The 19,138-nt window shown below is 44.1% G+C and overlaps 1 protein-coding gene across 4 annotated transcripts in view; it reads right to left on the bottom strand.

The window, feature by feature from the left end:
* eva1ba (eva-1 homolog Ba (C. elegans)) overlaps nucleotides 1-19,138 on the bottom strand; it is a 112,135-nt gene that overhangs the window by 34,680 nt on the left and 58,317 nt on the right. For 3 of the 4 annotated variants that reach the window (XM_073034401.1, XM_073034399.1, XM_073034400.1), the window contains exon 2: nucleotides 1,375-1,530. The exons of the other annotated variant lie outside the window; for it this stretch is intronic. The gene's annotated coding sequence lies outside the window, so the exon portion shown is untranslated. The remainder of the gene's footprint in view (nucleotides 1-1,374; nucleotides 1,531-19,138) is intronic. 4 annotated transcript variants of the gene reach the window in all.

Here is a 19,138-nt window from a genome sequence, read left to right as displayed (position 1 = left end):
ACTTGAGCAAGTAGTACAGAATTCTGTCAGGCCACTAAACACAGGCCAAATTGCAGATGAGTAACAAGAACAAGGCCTCAAGCCTCGGTGTCACCTTTCGACAGCCGCACGGGAGAGAGGTGTTGGAGTCAGAGTGCTCCACTGGAGGTGGTGTGCCATGGCATCCAAGCTGGCTGGAGTCAGTGGTGCCCCCCAGTGTTCATCTGGCAGAAGACAAACTGTATTGTGTTCAACTGCAGACTGCTGACTATTCATAGACTCAGGGGCTTGACTATTCTTTTGTGCGACTGATATCTTAAATAAGCTATATGTGACTTGTGCTGTGTATGACTGTTAGTACTCTGATTTGTACCATGGTACCCAAGTAACGCTGTCTCGTTTGGCTCTTTTCATGGGTGGTTGAATGACAATTAAACTTGAACTCGACTGCATAGGAGCCTCGTGCCCTGTACATTTTTGAAACTACATCCATTGCCCCAGGAGAGTTTACTGTAACCGTTTCAATAAATTAAATCATCCTTTCAAAAGTAGTTCAGACCAGCATACTGGGAAAATGGGCTGAAAATGGCAGATAGAATTTAATAAAGGCAAGAGTAAGATATTGCACTTTGGGAGGGTAAACCAGGGTAAGACTTACACGGTGACTAGTAGGACACTGAGGTGTGCTGTGAAACGAATGGACCTGGGCAAAGAGATCTATAATTCCGTGAAAGTGGCATCCCAGGTAGATAGGGCCGTAAAGAAAACTTTTGGCCCATGGGTATTGAGTTCCTGAGTCAGTTGGTTACGTTGACGCTGCACAAGACATTGGTGGGGAAGAATTTAGAATTTTGTGCACATTTCTGCTCAATTACTCACAGGAAAGATGGCAAAAAGCTTGAAAGAATGCGGAGAAAATTTACCAGCATGTTTGCATTTCTTGAGGATCTGAGTTATAGGGAAAGGTTGAACAGGTTAGGACTTCGTTCCCTGGAGTGTAGGAAAATGAGGAGATATCTTATGGAGGGTTACAACATTATGAGGAGTATAGATAGGGTATTTTCTTGCAGGCTTTTTCCCCACCGGATTGAGTGAGATGGGAACTAGAGGTCATATTTTTATGGTGAAAGGTGAAATATTTAAAGGGAACCTGAGGGAGAAGTTCTTCACTCAGAGGGTGATGCAAGTGCGGATTGAGTTGCCAGTAGACACAGGTTCAATTGTAACATTTATGTTTGGATAGGCACGTGGATGAGGGAGGTATGGAGGGACATGTTCCAAGTGCAAGTAGATTGGATTAGGCAGAAGACTAGGCTGGCATGGATTATTTGGGCTGAATGGCCTGTTACTGTGGTGCGGTATTCGATGACTGTGACTCCAGATGAGATTACTCACAGGAATGGTAGGTTCAGTGCTGATGAAGTCCACAGAGGAGAAAGCTGGTAATCATCAATTCATATAGTCTAGTAAGCCAGGAATAACACTCCGAATAGTGAGACAAGAAGTCTTGCTTTCTTTTCACCTTTCCTTGTTCTTCCTCCTAAGTTCAGGCTTTAAGAAGAAAGAAGAGCTAATTATAGAACCGAACAGTACAAAAGAAGGCCATCTTACGTGCCAACAGTTTGAAGGTATTGTCTAATTATTCCCATTCTGTTTCCTGTCTACAGCCTGGCATTCTGTTTCCTTAGTGACCTTGTAATTTTCTATTTATAAATTTGCAATTCCCTTTCAAATGTTATTGTTCAGTCCAGATCTACAGGGGACAAGTTTAGATGAGTGTTTTAATCAGCGTGGACTAGTTGCAAGACCAGTCCTGTGCTGTATGATGCTATTCCCACTGCCTTTCAAAGTTGAAAGTAAATTTATCATCAAAGTATGTATATGGAAAGCCACTTCTGCAGATAGATTTGCCAAGAACAATCATGGTTATGGAATGACTATGACTGGCCATGTCATACAACACGGCACATAATGATTGAAGGATGTACATGTCACCAAATACTGCCCTGAGATTCATTTTCTTGCAGGCATTCACTGTGGACCAAAGTAATAGAATAGAATCAATGAAAAATGACTCAAAGTCTGACAAACTGTGCAAATTCATAAAGAAAAGCAATAATAATAACAACAAATAAATAATACTGAGAACATGAGCCGTAGAGTCCTTGAATGTGAGTTCATAGGTTGTGTTCAATGATCAGTGAGTGTTGTGGAGAATGAAGTTACCCTCGCTGGATTAGAAGCCTGTTGACTGAAGGACAATAAGTGTTGCTGAACCTGGTGGTGTGTGGCCTAAGGCTCCTGTACCTCCTTCCTGATAGTAATAGAAGAGAGCATGACCTGCATATTGAGGAGTCACCACCATCCATGCCCTCAAATTACTGTAAAAGATACTGTTGGCGCATGGCCAAGGTGTTGGTCTAGTGATCTGAAGGTCGCTAGTTCGAGCCTCAGCTAAGGCAGCGTGTTTGTGTCCTTGAGCAAGGCACTTAACCACACATTGCTCTGCGACGACACCGACAAGCTGTATCAGCCCTTGCCCTTCCCTCGGACAACATCGGTGGCGTGGAGAGGGGAGACTTGCAGCATGGGCAACTGCTGGTCTCCCATACAACCCTGCCCAGGCCTGCACCCTGGAAACTTTCCAAGGCGCAAATTGATGGTCTCTCGGATATCTAAATACTATGTGAGCTAAAACATCCGGCTATCATTAATTTGCTGTTAAATCTTGAGTGATTTAAATCTTTGCAGCGATGACATCATTGTCCAACCACCATTTTCATGCACACTTACAACAATATTTCACAGGAAGCCCCGTGACTAGTCCTCTACCACCAATTTGTCCTTCAACATCCCTAGTGGGCTTGCAGAGATCCGGGACGCTTTCCTTCAGGATCTCCAAACAACCAAAGGGCTTCAGTCTTCGATATTACTAATGACGACCCACACTCCATTCCTCGAGCTCCAGACTCACCAATGACAGCACCCTGAACACTTGGCCTCAGACTCCAGTCTTGCTCAAACCCCCACCATCCTAATCCAACCTGAAATCTGACAACATCCACATCACTACCCTTCAAACGCAGAATTGAGGCTTAGATTCCAACCTGTCCTCTAGTTCTCTCCCTAAACCCTAACCTGATCATTAGCACCCCTGAGCCATGACCTTGATAGAGTTGACAGCTCAGTGCCTTCTAGACTGTAATCTTAAAACAGGGTATGGTCCTTTTGGATCAAAATCAGAAGAAACTTCTTGCTCTTAAGAGTATTATAGAGGGTCATTCGCTGTGTTTGTTAAAGATCAAGTGAGTCAGGAATTTAAAGTCAGCGCAGGAAAGTATCACTGAGCTAAAAGGTCAGCTCTGATCTTGAAGAATGGTGGGGCAGGCACAAGGGGCCAAATTCCCTACTCCTGCTTCTAGTAACGGTCCTATTTTCTTGTAGTGAGAGTAGCTTAGAAGCAAATGGCCTCAGAAGGTACACGTAGAACACACAGGAAGAAGCTCCAGTACTGAAAGGCAGGTACAGTACAATGATAAAATTGCATAAATTGCATGGGTGGCATGGTAGCATACAGCACCAGCAACCCACTGCTGTCTGTAAGGAGTTTGCACGATCTCCCCATGGCCACATGGGTTGACACCAGGTGCCCTGGATTCTGCCCAAACTCCAAAGACACGCAGCTCATTACATTGTGAGTGAGTTATGTTGGCACCAATGCATGACGACGTCTGCGGGCTGCCCCCCCAACACACCCTCACTGTTGACGCAAATGACAAATTCCACCATTTCGATGTAATTGTGACAAATAAAACTGATCTTTGAACAGTTTGATAATGAATAAATGCCCCAAATATCAACAAGGGCCCGATCTACAATACGTCAACAATGCAATATAGAAATACATTGTATTGAAGTTTATGTTCTGTAAAAGTGCCCAGCGCTAATTGTGGTATGCAATTCCCTGTCTCCTAGTCTCGAGCTTGAAAGACAAACTGCAGATCTCATGCTCGGACAGAAGTGTTGCAAGTATTTTCTGCTGTGCCTTTAACCCCTCAAAAAAAACTCAAAAGGCTGATACATCCAAGTCAAACGGTTGTCTCTGAATCTCACGAAAGACCGGAGGGAAAGTGTTCAAATGCTGCTCGGAGAAAGGGAGCAAGTGTGCTTGATAATACTTACTAGATGTTACCAGTTCAGTGCGTGGGGGCATCACTTTCCAAATGGAAGTAGCCTTTAACACCAGTCTTATGACTGAAGGAGAAAGAAGTGGAATAAAATATCTCTGGTGACATTCGGTTCTACAGACACTGGAATCCAGCATATTCTGTATTCATCACCATGGATGAAAGGGGCTGGTGAGAGTGAGGCAGTCATCTGTGTTGCATGGTCACCTCACTACACGAAGGATGTGGATACTATAGAGAGGGTGCAGAGAGACTTACAAGGATGTTGCCTGGATTCGAGAGCATACCTTATGAGAATAGGTTGAGTGAACTTGGCCTTTTCTCTTTGGAGTGACGGAGGATGAGAGGTGACCTGATAGAGCTGAACAAGATGAGGAGAGGCATTGATCAGAGGTCTTTTCCCAGGACTGAAATGGCTAACACGAGGGGGCATTTTTTAAGGTGCTTGGAAGCAGTTACGGGGGGGATGTCAGAGGCAAGTTTTTCACACAGAGAGGGGTGGGTGTGTGGAATGCACTGCCAGTGAAGGTGGTGGAGGCGGATACAGTAGGGACTCTTAGATGGGTACGTGGAGCTTAAAAAAATAGAGGAGGGTTTTTCTAGGCAGTTGCTAGAGTAGGTTACATGGTTGGCACAATGTTGTGGGCTGAAGGGTTTATAATGCAATGTAGATTTGTATGTTTTATGACTGGAGTTTCTAGCAAAGAGAGGCAGAGTATGGTATGTTGTGCACAAGGGTAGACTTACTGATCAAATGAAAACTACTGGCCCAGCCTGTGTCTGTAAATTTAACCAGTCCTACAAACCCTGAACTACTGCATCCTACACGGGTCAGGTGAATCTAGAACTAGAGGTCATACATTTCCGGTGATTGGTGAAATAGTCAAGAGAATCAGAGGGAAAACCTCTTCACTCAGGGAGTGTGGGTGTGACCATACAGCATTATAGCACAGTACAGGCCCTTCAGCCCACAATGTTGTGCCAACCCAAACAAGCTACCAGTGGAAGTGGTAGACATGAGTTCAATTGTAATATTTAAGCTTGGATAGGTACGTGGATGCGAGTGCAGATAGATGTGACAAGGCAGAAAATCAGGCCAGCACGGACCAGATGGGCCAAATGGCCTGTTGCTGTGCTGTACCACTCTATAACTCTAGTTCTGATGAAGGGTCTCAGCTAAACATCAACTGTTTATTCCCCTCTGTGGATGCTGCCTGATCCCGAGCTCCTCCACCATTTTCTGTGTGTGTTAGTCTCCTTCTAACCATAATACAGAGTCCATTCAAGCAAATTTTCCATCAGCAATCATTGCCTTTTACTTTGAATGGCTGGCTTCTTACGTTAGAGATCAATAGACTAAATGCTTCAAGCCAATTTAGGCTCGGTATCATTTTCAAGACTGTAAATCCCAAATAGGCCACCAGGGGTCCCAGTGTAAGAGGTTTCAAACCATCTGACAGCCATCTTGCAATGGATACCAGGTGACAGCATTGCCAGTCCTGGTTGGACGAATCCTACTCCAGGAGGTTCCACCACATGACCTCATTCCTCCAAATGTCCCGCCTCATGCTCCTGCCATTGCTTATCCAACATGTCTGTCATCACAGTGCACTGCTGCTCTCACCAATGGGAAAGCACACAGAGCCGTAATTATTCTCCATGGATGGATCATTCTTGACCATCAGCAAACACTGTTTCCTTCACAGCCCCAATGCATCCCCCCACTAGTAAGTGAGATTATGAATAATTTCTTTATAAAAACTCTATTAATATCTCCTTTAGGATGCTCACAGCGAAGTTTAATCATATGGTCTCCAGGACAATCTTGCCAGAGACTGCTGACTTCATCTGAACTAATATACCCCATCTGTAAATAAGTTGCCATTTTCAACATTTAGTTCCCTCCGGGTGAGCAGAATAATTAACACAGTGAAAACATTCTTACAAAATGCCACATAACAACTAAGATTATACGGTGGTTTAGATCAGCACAAATCCTAATGAAACATTTTGGCTGAGATTTTATAAAGGCTCATGGGAAGAGTCTTGGCCTTAGCCCGAACATGGACTTGAAGTATTCCCAGTTTCCAATCAAATGGCGTTTGTTTCTCAGACTGGGAGCATTCAGCTTACCACGTGAAGCTGCAATAGAGAGGCACCCACCGTGGCTTCGCGTGTAAAAGATCTTTAGCTAGAGAGGAACTAGGGATCATCTCGCAGGATTGTATCAGCTTGAACCATGTGAAGAGTGGTGAATTCTCCTTTAATAACCTACTCAACATGGACTGAATCTTCTGGGACAACCCTCAACTTGAAGAAATGTTGGTGATTATTGGCTTTCTCATGTATTGTTTGCACAGGGCGTGTCACTTCTGTAAGAGGAAGGTGGATAAAGGGAACACCTAAAAGTCTATTGAAATGAACCAGTCCTGCCCCACAACTACCAATAGTCTGATACGAATACACAATCCCATCAAGGTGGCAGCTGAGGAAATTGCACCGGTGCCATGGGGCCATTGATCTCGAGTCACTTGTTTAGGAGGAACTGTGGAAGCGGCTCCAACGCGGATTGCAGGAATACTACATGACCCAGGAGTGTTCGGTCAATGACGTAAAATGTTTCATCCCTCAGCTTGGCCAAAAATAAGGATCAACTCCTCTGGCAAACAGAACCGACTGAGAGACAGACCCAGAAAGGAGGCAAGACGCAAGGCTCAAGCAGTGTCTGAAGCAGGTTAAGGGTGAGGCTGAAGGAAGGAGGTAGACTGGGTGCAGAAAGTGGACTCCTTGTAGAGAGAGAGACTGGGATAAGGGTCAGAATAGAGAAATAATTGTAGAGTGCTGAACACTTGCATGGCAGTACTGTTTGGGTTTAAGCAACTCTTGGAGCCCAGAGTAGACCGTATTCTGAAAAACATAAATTCCTGTGACTTTATTTTTGTTAAATAAACTGACGTTCCAGCTGTGGTTTTCCAGCTCTGTGGAATGTAACCACTGCAATGTATGGAATTCCTGTTCATGAATAATTCTGCACATGCTACTTTGGGAATGTCAGGGTTCACACAGAATAAATACATCCTAAAGCAATAATCAAGAAAACCTAAAGAACTTCAATGAGTTTGGTTGTTGCTGTGGCTGATGGGAATTAGCAAAATGAAAAGAGGGAACATTAACTTAGTGCACAGTGCACGCTAAATGGCTAAATCACACACTCAATGTGAAAGAAAGATTAGCTTTATTCATAAAAATTTACAATGAAATGTGTTGTTCAGGTCAAAACCAATCAGCAAAGAATTGATTTGACACAAATCAAATGTGATGGGCACCAATATAGCATGCCCAAAACTCTCTAAGCTTAATCGGACGTCTTTGGAATGTGGGAGGAAACCCGAGCACCAGGAGGAAATGCCACGAGGAGAACATCCAAACTCCTTACAAACCAGTGGCAGAAAACGAACCCCAACCACTGATCGCGGTAAAGCGTCGTGCTAACCGCGACATGAATGTGGCGCTCTTGCTTAGAACCAAGCAGGTCTGCATTCATAACAAGGAGCTTGAACAGTTTAAACAGCAGCGCCTACAATTTTCACCTGGTCGCCGTGGCTACAGAAGGAGCATAGAAAACTGCACACCCGGTTGCTCCCTCACACACTTCCTGTCTCGTCTACCGGCGTATCTGGGGCTCCCATATTATCATTTTCCACCTCAGAAATCACAGAACCAGAATGGAAGCAAATAATTTTTGATCTCCAGAAAATGGCTGAGGAGCCAAAAAGACAAAGGAGGCAGCCTCTACTATATCATCGAACTCCCAAATACACACATAACAACAGCGACCTGAATCGCTGCCCACTCAAACTGGGTTTACTTAAACAGAGCCTTTACACACAACACTGCTGTGTTCAACAAAGTCCACTTGAACAGAATCTTTGTGCACCAGAGCAAATTGTGCCTACACAGAACAAGCAGCCTCCTTAAACTGAGTCTTAATATAATGCAGCATTGAGTCTTTGCTTGGCAGAATCTATTTACACAGTCTTCGGACACTACATCAAATTCAGCCTGTCCTCAGCATGTAAAGGCAAACGCTCTTTACACACAGATATATTGGAATTAAAAGTGGGATCCAGCCAACTCTGCTATCCAACAAGACTGTGTCTGATCTACCTCAATCTCCGTTTTCTAGCATAGTTCCCACACCCCTTGACTTTTCAATACGTGCAGATATCTATTGCTCCCAATTCTGAATGTGATCAATGGCAGAGGCCCTGGGGTAAAGAATTCAAATGCTTCACCACGCTACGATACACTCGGCTACACGGTGTTTACTATAGCATCATTCACACATCCTCCAACGGACTGTCTATTATCAGCAGTGTAAAATGAAATGATCACAGGACTTTCAGCCAGTTCTCCAGCCATAGACAGTGAGTGCACAACTCTTCCCTGTCAGACACATGAAATCATTCTCAATCACAAACAGGACAGGTTGCAAGTGGGACTGACAGGGAATTACCAATTCATCTCTACCACATTAAAGCAAAGGTTCTCCTCCATGTGATAACATTCAAAGTTCAAAGTAAATTCATTTTCTCAACAAATCTATAGGATAATAACTATAACAGAATCAATGAAAGACCGCCCAACTAGAGCGTTCAACCAGAGTGCAGAAGACAACAAACTGCAATACAAAAAGAAGAATGATAATAAATAAATAAGCAATAAATATCAAGAATGTGAGATGAAGAGTCCTTGAAAGTGAGCCATTGGTTGTGGGAACCTTTCAACAATGGGGCAAGTGAAGTTGAGTGGAGTTATCCCCTTTGGTTCAAGAGCCTGATGGTTGAGGGGTAGTAACTATTCCTGAACCTGGTGGTGTGGGTCCTGAGGCTCTTGTTCCTTCTTCCTGTAAGAAGGGAGCATGTCCTGGGTGGTGGGAGATCCCTCATGATGGGTGCTGCTTTCATGCGACAGCGTTTCATGTAGATGTGCTCAATGGTCGAGAGGGCTTTACCCACAATGGACTGGGCCATATCCACTAGGATGTTCTGTTCAAGGGCATTGGTGTTTCCATACCAGGCTGTGATGCAGCCAGTCAATATTCTCTCCACTGCATATCTATGGAAGTTTGTCAAAGTTTTAGATGTCACGCTGACTCTCCGCAGACTCCTAAGGAAGCAGAAGTGTTGCCACGTTTTCTTTGTAATTGCACGATGAATGAAGAGGTAGAAATCTACATCGATGATATAGAAATGTCGACATAAGTAGAAGCATGCACTAAGCCAGCACTGTGGGAAGGATTTATACAACATCCAGTGCTGTGGTGATGTACGTATGTCATGTACTTGAGCATCACGATGCCTTGCTCTTTAGTCACCCACAGCAACCATCTGTAGCCACTCCTAATTAGAAGAGTAACACACTCAAAATGCTGGAGGAACACAGTAGGTAAGGCAGCATCTGTGGAAAAGAATAAAGAGTCGATGTTTCAGGCCGAGACCCTTCATCAGGGCTGGAAAGAAAGGGACAAAGAAGCCCGAGTAAGATGGGTGGAGGGGAAGGAGTTCAAGCTCGAAGGTGATAGGTGAAGCTGTTCGAGGGGGAAGGTAGGTGGTTGGGGGAGGGGTGGTGAGAAGCAGGGAGGTGATAAGTGAAGAGGAGCTGAAGGAGGAATCAGATGGGAAACAGGCAGGTAAGGAAGTGAGCCAGAGTTGGGAATGGAAGAGGGAGAGGGGAGAGATAACCGCAAGTTAGAAAAATCTATGTTCATGCCTTCATTTTGGAGGTTACTCAGAAGGAATATGACGTGTTGATTCACCAGCCAGAGAGAGGTCTCGTCTTGGCAATAGATGAAGCCATGGACTGACATATCAGAACGGGAATGGGGATTAAAGTAATTGGCCATTAGGAGATCCCCTATTTGTTGTGGGTGGAGCGGGTGCTTGACAAAGCTACACTCCATCTATGTCGGGTCTCACCGACATAGAGGAGGCCACACGGGGAGTAGTACATCCAGCAGTCAACACCAACGGACTCGCAGGTGAAGTGTTGACGTACCTGGAAGGATTGTTTAGAGGCTGGAATGGTGGTGAGGGAGGAGGTGATTGGGGAAGTGTAGCATTTCTTCCGATTGCAAGGAAAAGTGCCAGGAGGGAAACCCGTGGGAAGGGAACGAATGGACGAGGGATTCAGAGCGGGAGGGATCCTTGCTGAAAGAGGAGTGGGAGGGATTTAAAGATGTGTTTGGTGATGAGACCCCGTTGAAGATGGCTGAAGTCGCAGAGAATGATGTGCTGGATTAGGAGGCTCATCGGGTGGTAGTTAATGACAAGAGCAACCCTGTTAAGGTGATGAGAGGATGGGATGAGGGCGGATGTCATGGAAATGGAGAAAATGTGGGTGAGGGCATTACTCTACCTCATTCACCTCCTCCCTCACCACCATTCAGGGTGTTCACACACTATTCATACACATATCCTACGCTATTCTAATATTCCCATGAGTTCTTTAAGATTCTACCACTCACCTACACACTAGGACCAATTTACTTTGGACGATTAATCTACATATCTTTGAGGCATGGGAGGAAACCAGAACATTCAGTGAAAAGCCCATGCAGTCACACGGAGAAGGTGCAAACTCCACACAGACAGCAAAGGTTAGGATTGAACTGGTCACTGGAGACGTGAGGCAACAGCTTTCCCGTTGACATTGAGGGCTTGTAAGCACAAGAAAGTAGAAATTGGTTTCAAGATTCAAAGTACATTTATTATCAAAGGATTTATATGGATTACAAATCTGAGATTCATCCTCCCGCAGCCTGCCCCAAAATAAAGAAAGACCACGGAACCCAATGGAATATCAAACACCTAATGTGAGAGAAAAAAAAATTGCGCAAACAGCAATAAAGGGAGTGGACAACACATTGAATATCAAACATTAGTTCAGTCCATCATGAGCCACTAACCAATGTAGGCCACAGGGCTACTCTTCACCAAAGCGCACCAGTCCGCATCAATCACCCTGATCAAACCACTCAAAACCAGCAAAAGAGTAACCAAAATCAGATCACATGTAACATGAACCTCAGACTCCCTCAGAATGAACCCACAGCTTCACCAATCAATCCTGGCAATGTGGATCCCAAGACTCCTGCACTTTCGTCTGACAGCAGCTAGCCGGGGTGGGGTGGCGGCTGTGTATGAGGGCGGTCAAACACAGGCAGACGGCGTCGAACACAAACCCGTCCTCCGCTCTCGTCCTCATTGACTTCAACCTTCCTTGACGCCTCAACCACAGATAGGCAACGGAGTCGATCATGGGCTCGCGCCCCCGATGCCTCAACCAGAGGGAAGCAATGGAGTCGATTATGGGCTCGCGCCCTTGACACCTCAGCCGGAGAGAAGCAGTGGAGTCGACCATGGGCTCGTGGCCCAGCTGCAGGCTTCCAAGCCTCCAGGCCGCACACTCTGCTCCAAACCTCAAACTCCTTTGGGACCTGCAAAGTGCCAGGTTGCTCAATGGGCCCCAAATCGCACCATCAAAATGTAACTCTCAGATTCCAGCGCACGCAGCTGAGTAAGGGAATGATATTTGAAAGAGGTAGTGAAAGAAGTTTCGTGAACTGTCAGCAGGACCTCGCCATTGGTCACATTGCTCGCTGGCGCCACCTTGACTGGAGGATGAGTGATTGATTTGATTTCGGTTGAAAGATGTATGAAAAGACCAAGAATGCAATTGATTTTCTAGCACATTGAAGTTAATCAGTTAGGTTATGATTCAAAGCACATTTATTATCAAAGAACATATAAATTATACACCTGAAATTTTTCTGCTAATGGGCAGCCACAAAGCAAGAAACTCAAATAACTCAATTTTTACAAAAAGCCATAAACCACTGTGCAGAGAAAGAGAGAAAGGAAAAACACACGGTGCAAGCAATTGAAGCAAGCCAACAGCATCCCGTTCCGTTCAGTGTTCAGCCGTCAGGAAAATTCCTGTCTTCCTTCATTCTTCTTAATACTCCCGCTACTTAGGGTGCATTTCCTCTTCTTGTTTGCCCTGCCTAAATACACACCTCACTTTTCCCAGCCAACTTCCAACCAGATTCAGATTTGTTTAACACACGTACATCAAAACATACAGTGAACTGTACCTTTGGCATTAACAACCAATTCCCGCCATTGTCTGTAAGCAGCTTGTACGTTCTCTCCCTGACCACGTGGGTTTCCTCTGGGTGCTCCGGTTTCCTCCCACAGTCCAAAGATGTACCGGTTGGTAAGCTAATTGATCATTGTAAATTGTCCTGTGGTTAGGCTGGGATTAAATAGGTGGACTGCTGGGTGGCGTGGTTTGAAGGGCCAAAAGGGCCTGTCCCACACTGCATCTCAATAACCAATAAACAAACTTCTTCTATCACCAATGTTAGCCTAATTGGCGTGCGGTTACCTCCTCCTCCCTTTTTAAACAAGGCTCCACGCCACCATTTTGCCAGTCTCCCAGCGCCACATCATTTCCAAAAAGCACTGGAAAATTACAGTCAGATCCTGTGCTATTCCACCCGTGCTTCTCCTGAAAGGCAGGGATACACTTTGTACTGGCATAGCAACATAAAGCTGCACCACTCAGCATACGCACAACGCTTCTAATTTCAAATGATTCATATTTTCCCTCCTTCATTACATTGCCTGTATTATGTATCACTTACACAAAGTTCAATCCAAAGTTTTCATTCAGAACTACACATGTCTTCCACCTCCACACTCAAACCGCTGGTCAGCTCTCAGACAATATCTTCTCTTTCTATTCCTCTTCAGCTTCACTCATTTGATTGTTTTTTTTTCCAGAATCAGGATCAGGTTTAATATCACAGTTCTGGGTCGTGAAACTTGTTGTTTTGCAGCAGCAGTACAGTGCAATACATAAAAAATATAAATTACAGTAAGTACTATATATATATATGTATACACACACACACACACACACACACACACACACACACACACACACACACACACACACACACACACACACACACACACACACACATATATATATGTGAATTTGATTAAATACCAGCAAATTCTGGAAGTAAACATCGCACCGTCTGTAAAAAAGCTGAAGATGAAAAGAGGATGGCTTCTACAACAGGATAATGATCCTAAACACACCTCAAAATCCACAATAGACCACCTCAAGAGGCGAAAGCTGAAGGTTTTGCCGTGGCCCTCACAGTCCCCCGAACTAAACATCATCAAAAATCTGGGGATATACCTCAAAAGAGCAGTGCATGCAAGACGGCCCAAGCGTCTCACAGAACTAGAAGCCTTTTGCAAGGAAGAATGGGTGAAAATCTCCCAAACAAGAATTGAAAGACTCTTAGCTGGCTACAGGAAGTGTTTACAAGCTGTGATACTCGCCAAAGAGGGTGTTTCTAAGTACTGACCATGCAACGTGCCCAAAATTTTGCTTCGGGCCCTTTTCCTCTTTTTGTTATTTTGAAACTGTAAAAGATGGAAATAAAAAAGTAATTTTGCTTAAAATATTAAAGAAATGTGTCATCTTTAACTTTATGCCTTTTGGAAATCAGGTCATTTTTTACTCGCTTAGCTATTCACAGTAACAGAAATTTTGACCGGGGTGCACAAACTTTTGCATGCCACTGTATATGTATACATACACACACCAGCAGATGCAACATCAGGGCCTGATTGAGGGTTCAAAATCTTTTATGCATGCTTTGAAAGGGTGAATAAGCTACACTTGTGCGAATCCCTGCAGCATCTGTGATCTCTGCCTTAGACGTCACCATCGTCCAAGATTTTTTTTAAACATTGGGGTTATTTGCCATGCGCATCAAAACACACGGTGGAATGCGTCTTTTGCATCAACTCAGATGAGCAAGCATTTTTGCCGGGGGCAGCCCACAAGTGTTGTCATGCTTCCAGCGCAAACGTAGCCAGCTCAGGACATCCTAACCCTAACATAACATCTTTGGGATGTGGAAGGTGACCGGAGCTCCTGCAAGAAGCCCACGCGGTCACAGTGAGAACGTACAAACTCCTTATAGGCAGCGATGGGGTTTGAACCCCGATCGATGACAGCTGACGCTGAAAAGTGATGTGCTAACCACTACGCTACCGTGCCACGGAACGTGTCTAGCGGAACACTGGTGTTGCCCTTGATTTTACCTGCCAATTTTTTTATTTTTATTTATGTGCTTTGCTTTCCTAACTTCCATTTTAATTTCATTGCTGTCCTTCCAAAACTCATGCGAGCCATCAAGGTTATGTAGATAAACATCTGTGACAAACTTCCTACCTTGCCTTTTCCCTGCTTTTTCCACTCCTTATCATCCTTCAACATCTGGAATTAGGAGCTGTTCCTTTTCTTTTAATGGGTGTATACTTATCAGCGCCTGATATCCAATTGCCTTCCACTGCTCTGACACCGACTTGCCTTCAAGTCAGTCCATTTTCACTGAAACACATCTCATCCTAGTAAAGTTGGCCTGAACCCAATTCAGACATTTCCCTCTTTGATCTTTCCATAATTCAGTCAGAATTGGCACAGTGATAACTGCCCTCATTAAACTCTTCCACTATTAGTATTCAGGTTCGGACTCTGTCAGGAACGGCCCTCTTGTTGAATTTGATGCACTGAATGCACTTCCTGAATTCTGCTCCCTTTCGGATTAGTTCTGTCCCAGTTAATGTGCAAGTATTTAAAACTGCCTACTGTAACTATTACCCTTACAACCACTGGACTCCTGAACCGGCCACCCGCCAACCATCGGGTCCTGAAATGACACCCTGACAACTATCGGGTCCTGAAACGGGATGGATAGCCTCACTCACAACACAATGTACATTCTCAAGGATATTTTACAACTCATGTTCTTAGTACTTGTACAGTTTGTATTTCACACATTGGTTCGTGTGTTAGTCTTTTTATGCACAGTCATAAATTCTACTGTATTTCCTTGTTTTCCTGTAAATGTCTGCAAGAAAATGAATCTCAACGTAGTATTTGGTAACGTATGTATATTTGGATAATAAATTTTACTTTGACTTGATTTTGATGGCTACTTTCTGATTTTGGCACTCCTCAGATATCAGTGAACAGATTTGCTCTTCTGCCTCCCTCTGACTGATTGGGAGCTGAGTGAATTTTCCAATCAGTGTGAATGTCCCTTATGTTTCATTAGTTCAACTCATATGGCCTTATTTCTGGTAGAGCATCCTTCCACAGGACTGTGTTTCTTTAGCCATTATTGCTACGCACCCTCACATCTAACCCACTGCTGACCACATTTGATCTGAAAGCCGTGTAGCAGACACGACTGCCCTGCTTGAAGGTATGCTCCAGGAAAGGTCAATGCACCGTATCGTCACAAACCACTATGTTCTCAGATCAGCATCTTTAGTTCCTAGAACTTTTGCATTAAAGGTCTTTCTAAAAATAAAGCTGCATCTTTTTACCCCAATGCTTTATATTTCATCTGGTTAGCCTCCAAATTGATGGCATGAATATAGATTTCTCTACCTCTTCTCACCTCCCTCTGGGTCCCCTCCTCCTTCCCTTTCTCCTGTGGTCCATTCGCCTCTCCAATCAGATTCCTTCTTCTCCAGCGCCTTATCTTTCCTGCCCACCTGGCTTCCCCTATCATTTTCTATCTATCCTCCTTCCCCTCCATTCACCTTTTCACTCTATCATCTTCCCCCTTCCTTTCCAGTCCTGAGGAAGGGTCCCGGACTAAAATGACAAATGCTTATTCATTTTCATAGATGCTGCCTGGCCTGCTGAGTTCCTCCAGCAATTTGTGTTCCCTTTTCCCCCCAGTATTTGTTTCCTCTGCTTTTCATTGATTTCTGAATGGACAATAAATCCATGAACACTACCTCACTATTTTTGTTCCTCTCTCTTTTTTCACTACTTTACTTAATTTTTTTAAATATACATATACTTCTTAAAATTTATAGTTTTTTTTACTACGTATTGCAATCTACTGCTGCTGCAAAACAACAAAATTTCACGGCATATACCAATGATATTAAACCTGATTCTCTTTCAAACTTCTTTACTAAACTCCCACCTCCACTTTCATCTGAAACCAGTTCCTTTACTTCTTCCACGGTAGTTTAATCCTTCCCCCTGTGCAGATACCAGCTTTCCCAGGAGCTGTGCTGAAGCCTCTTCCACACATCATCTTCTCAGCAACAGTCACAAGCCTGCCATTTCCACAAACTGGCACAGAGCACAAGTGGTAATCCAGAAGTTGTTGAGCAATAGCTCCTGTACTTTAACGTCTTCAGTAGCACTCTGGGCTACCCCTGCAGGACCCCATCCATCCTTCTGTCCCCAAGTCGTCCAAATCCATCAAACTAAAAGGGTGAAAAATACAGAACGCTGGAGGAACTCAGCGGCCAGGCTGTATCTGTGGGAGCAAAAGGTGTAGGTCGACATTTCAGGACAAGACCCTGCATTAGGGCCAAGAGGGAAGAGGAATGTTTGCCAGTGCATGGCAGTACAAGGGCAGAGTGCCACAGAAGTTGGTAGCTGATGGGTGAAACTGGGAGTGATGGTGTGGTGCGAAAGGGTATGATTGCGAAATGGAAGCAGGTGAGGGAGGCAGAGAGGGGAAGGAATGGGAGCAGTGAACAAATGTAGAGAGAACACACTAAAAAGGGCAGTGCAATTGGGCAGAGCGGGTTTGTTGGGCCGGAAGGGCCCGTTTCTCTCTGTATCTCTAAATAAGCTGAAGGGGCTCATCAAGTTTCTTTCGAACTTATAGTCTTTTAACATCTTTGGACTATTTTTACTGTGCCCATGGTCTGTTTTTTTTTAATCAATTATGCTATTGTTTGCACTGTTGTAACTATGTGGTTTTGTGTAGGTCTTGTAGCTTTAGTTTTTGGTTTGTTGGGTGGTAGAGTTGGTCTCCTGACTTGGTGTGTCTGGGTAGTCTTGTTTTGTCTGGTGGATTGGAGCTCCTTTCCGGGGAACATGCTAAGATGGTAGCGTGATATTAATACGCAGCAGCCTCTCCGGACTCTGGTTTGGGGATTGCCAAACGTTATGTGGATTTTCTGGTGTAGTCTGTTTTGTCATGTGCTTTTGTGATATCATTCTGGAGGAACGTTGTCTCATTTTTTAACTGCATTGCATTTGTGGTTTCTAAATGACAATAAACTGAAACTGAACTGAATTGAAGTCAGGTAGTATCTATGGGGGCGAAATGATTTGGGCCAAGAGGAAAGGAAGAAGAAACAGGAAGCAGGAAGAAACCAGATTCCAGCATCCGCAATCTCTTTTGTCTTCAAATTAAAATAGCAACTGAAATAAAGAAATTTGTGTACTAACATGTTTAAACGCAAGGCCTGTTTATTGTTGCACTCCGCATCTGTCTGGGATATATTACTGTTGGGACATATCAGGCAGTAGAGCTCGTACACAAAAGGACCAATCATCAGAACGTTACCAACTCCAAATCCCTGTCAGCATAGAGCCTGCTCGTGACTGTACAACATTTTGCACCATTGTGTGAACAAGCAGCAGGTTCACTCCATCACCCCTGACATCACGCCACCAAGGTCAGGGCAACCTTATATTTAAAAAAAACAAAAGAAAATTCTACTGTTTCCAAGTCCTGCAGATGAACTAAACTTGGCCAAAGCGTGACTGCAGCTTTCACTGATTATGAGCTTATTGCTACCAAATGCGGAGTTACTTTGCTCACCGACCTGCCGCAAATAGACTTGTACAAACAGAGTAAAGTATGAGCTCAAAAATTCAACCAACTGAGAGAATTTTCCAAATTTTAGTTTTCCTTCTTGACCTCAATTCCTTGTGAGGTCAGGCAGGTACAATGGATTCCATTTCCAGATATTACATCACAACAACTCAGACAAATCTGCATTAGAAACTAAAATAAGAGGAGCAGGAATAGGCCATTCAGCCCCTCAAGCATTCAGTACGGTCATGGCTGATATCCCTTGGATGTCATCTCCTCTCCTATGCCAGTTTATTCACAGCCCTCAATTCCCTGATTGTTCAGAACTTATCTTTCTGCATTTTAGATTGCCTCAAATGATTCAGTCTCCATTCTCTAACCTTCTATGCTAAAGAATTCCAGCGAGTCAACTTTGATAAAAAAAAGTTCCTCCATGCCTTTGTTTTAAATTACTGCCTTTTTATAATGTAACTGTGTCTCCTTGCAGGATTGTCCCGCTAAGGGAAGCATCTTACTATCTATCTGTCTTGTCCCCTAAAGATCTTCCATACTTCAATAAAATCATCGTTCATTCTTCGAACCACTAAAGAATATACATCTAATTTTGTAAGCCATTCAGTTCCCTGTTGGAGTCGTGGATAGTGTAAAAAGTAGTTGCAGGTTACAAAAGGTCGTAGACAGGATGGGCTGAGAAGAGGCAGATGGAGTTCAACCCAGAGAAGTGTGAAGTGGTTCATTCTGGATGTTGAAAGTTGAAGGCAGAATACAGGGTTAATGGCAGGATTCTTAGCAGTGTGGAGGAACAGAGGGATCCTGGGGTCCATGGGCATAGATCCCTCAAAGCTGCTATGCAAGTTGATAGGGTGATTAAGAAGGGATATGTTGAGTTGGTGTTCATTAGTCAGGAAGATTGAGTTCAAGAGCCACAGGGTAATGTTACAGCTCTATAAAACCACACCTGAAAAATCATAAATCAGTTCTGGTTGCCTTATTATAGAAAAGCTGTGGAAATTTAGAGAGCAGGCAGAGGAGATTTACCAGGATGCTGCCTGGATTAAAGATTATGAGGATTGGCCCTTTATGAGTTCGGGCTTTTCTCACTGGAGTGAAGGAAGATGAGAGGTGAGTCGATTAGAGATGTACAAGGTAGGTGCAGTAGATCCATTTGACAGCCAGAGGGCAGAACTGACCGATACAGAGGGTGCTGGGTGCATGGAATGCTCTGCCAGGGCTAGTGGTA

This window comes from Hemitrygon akajei, chromosome 32 (assembly GCF_048418815.1).
Source record: "Hemitrygon akajei chromosome 32, sHemAka1.3, whole genome shotgun sequence".
Lineage (NCBI taxonomy): Eukaryota > Metazoa > Chordata > Chondrichthyes > Myliobatiformes > Dasyatidae > Hemitrygon > Hemitrygon akajei.
Note: the sequence above shows the minus strand (reverse complement) of the source record. Positions and strands in the feature narration are given on the sequence as shown.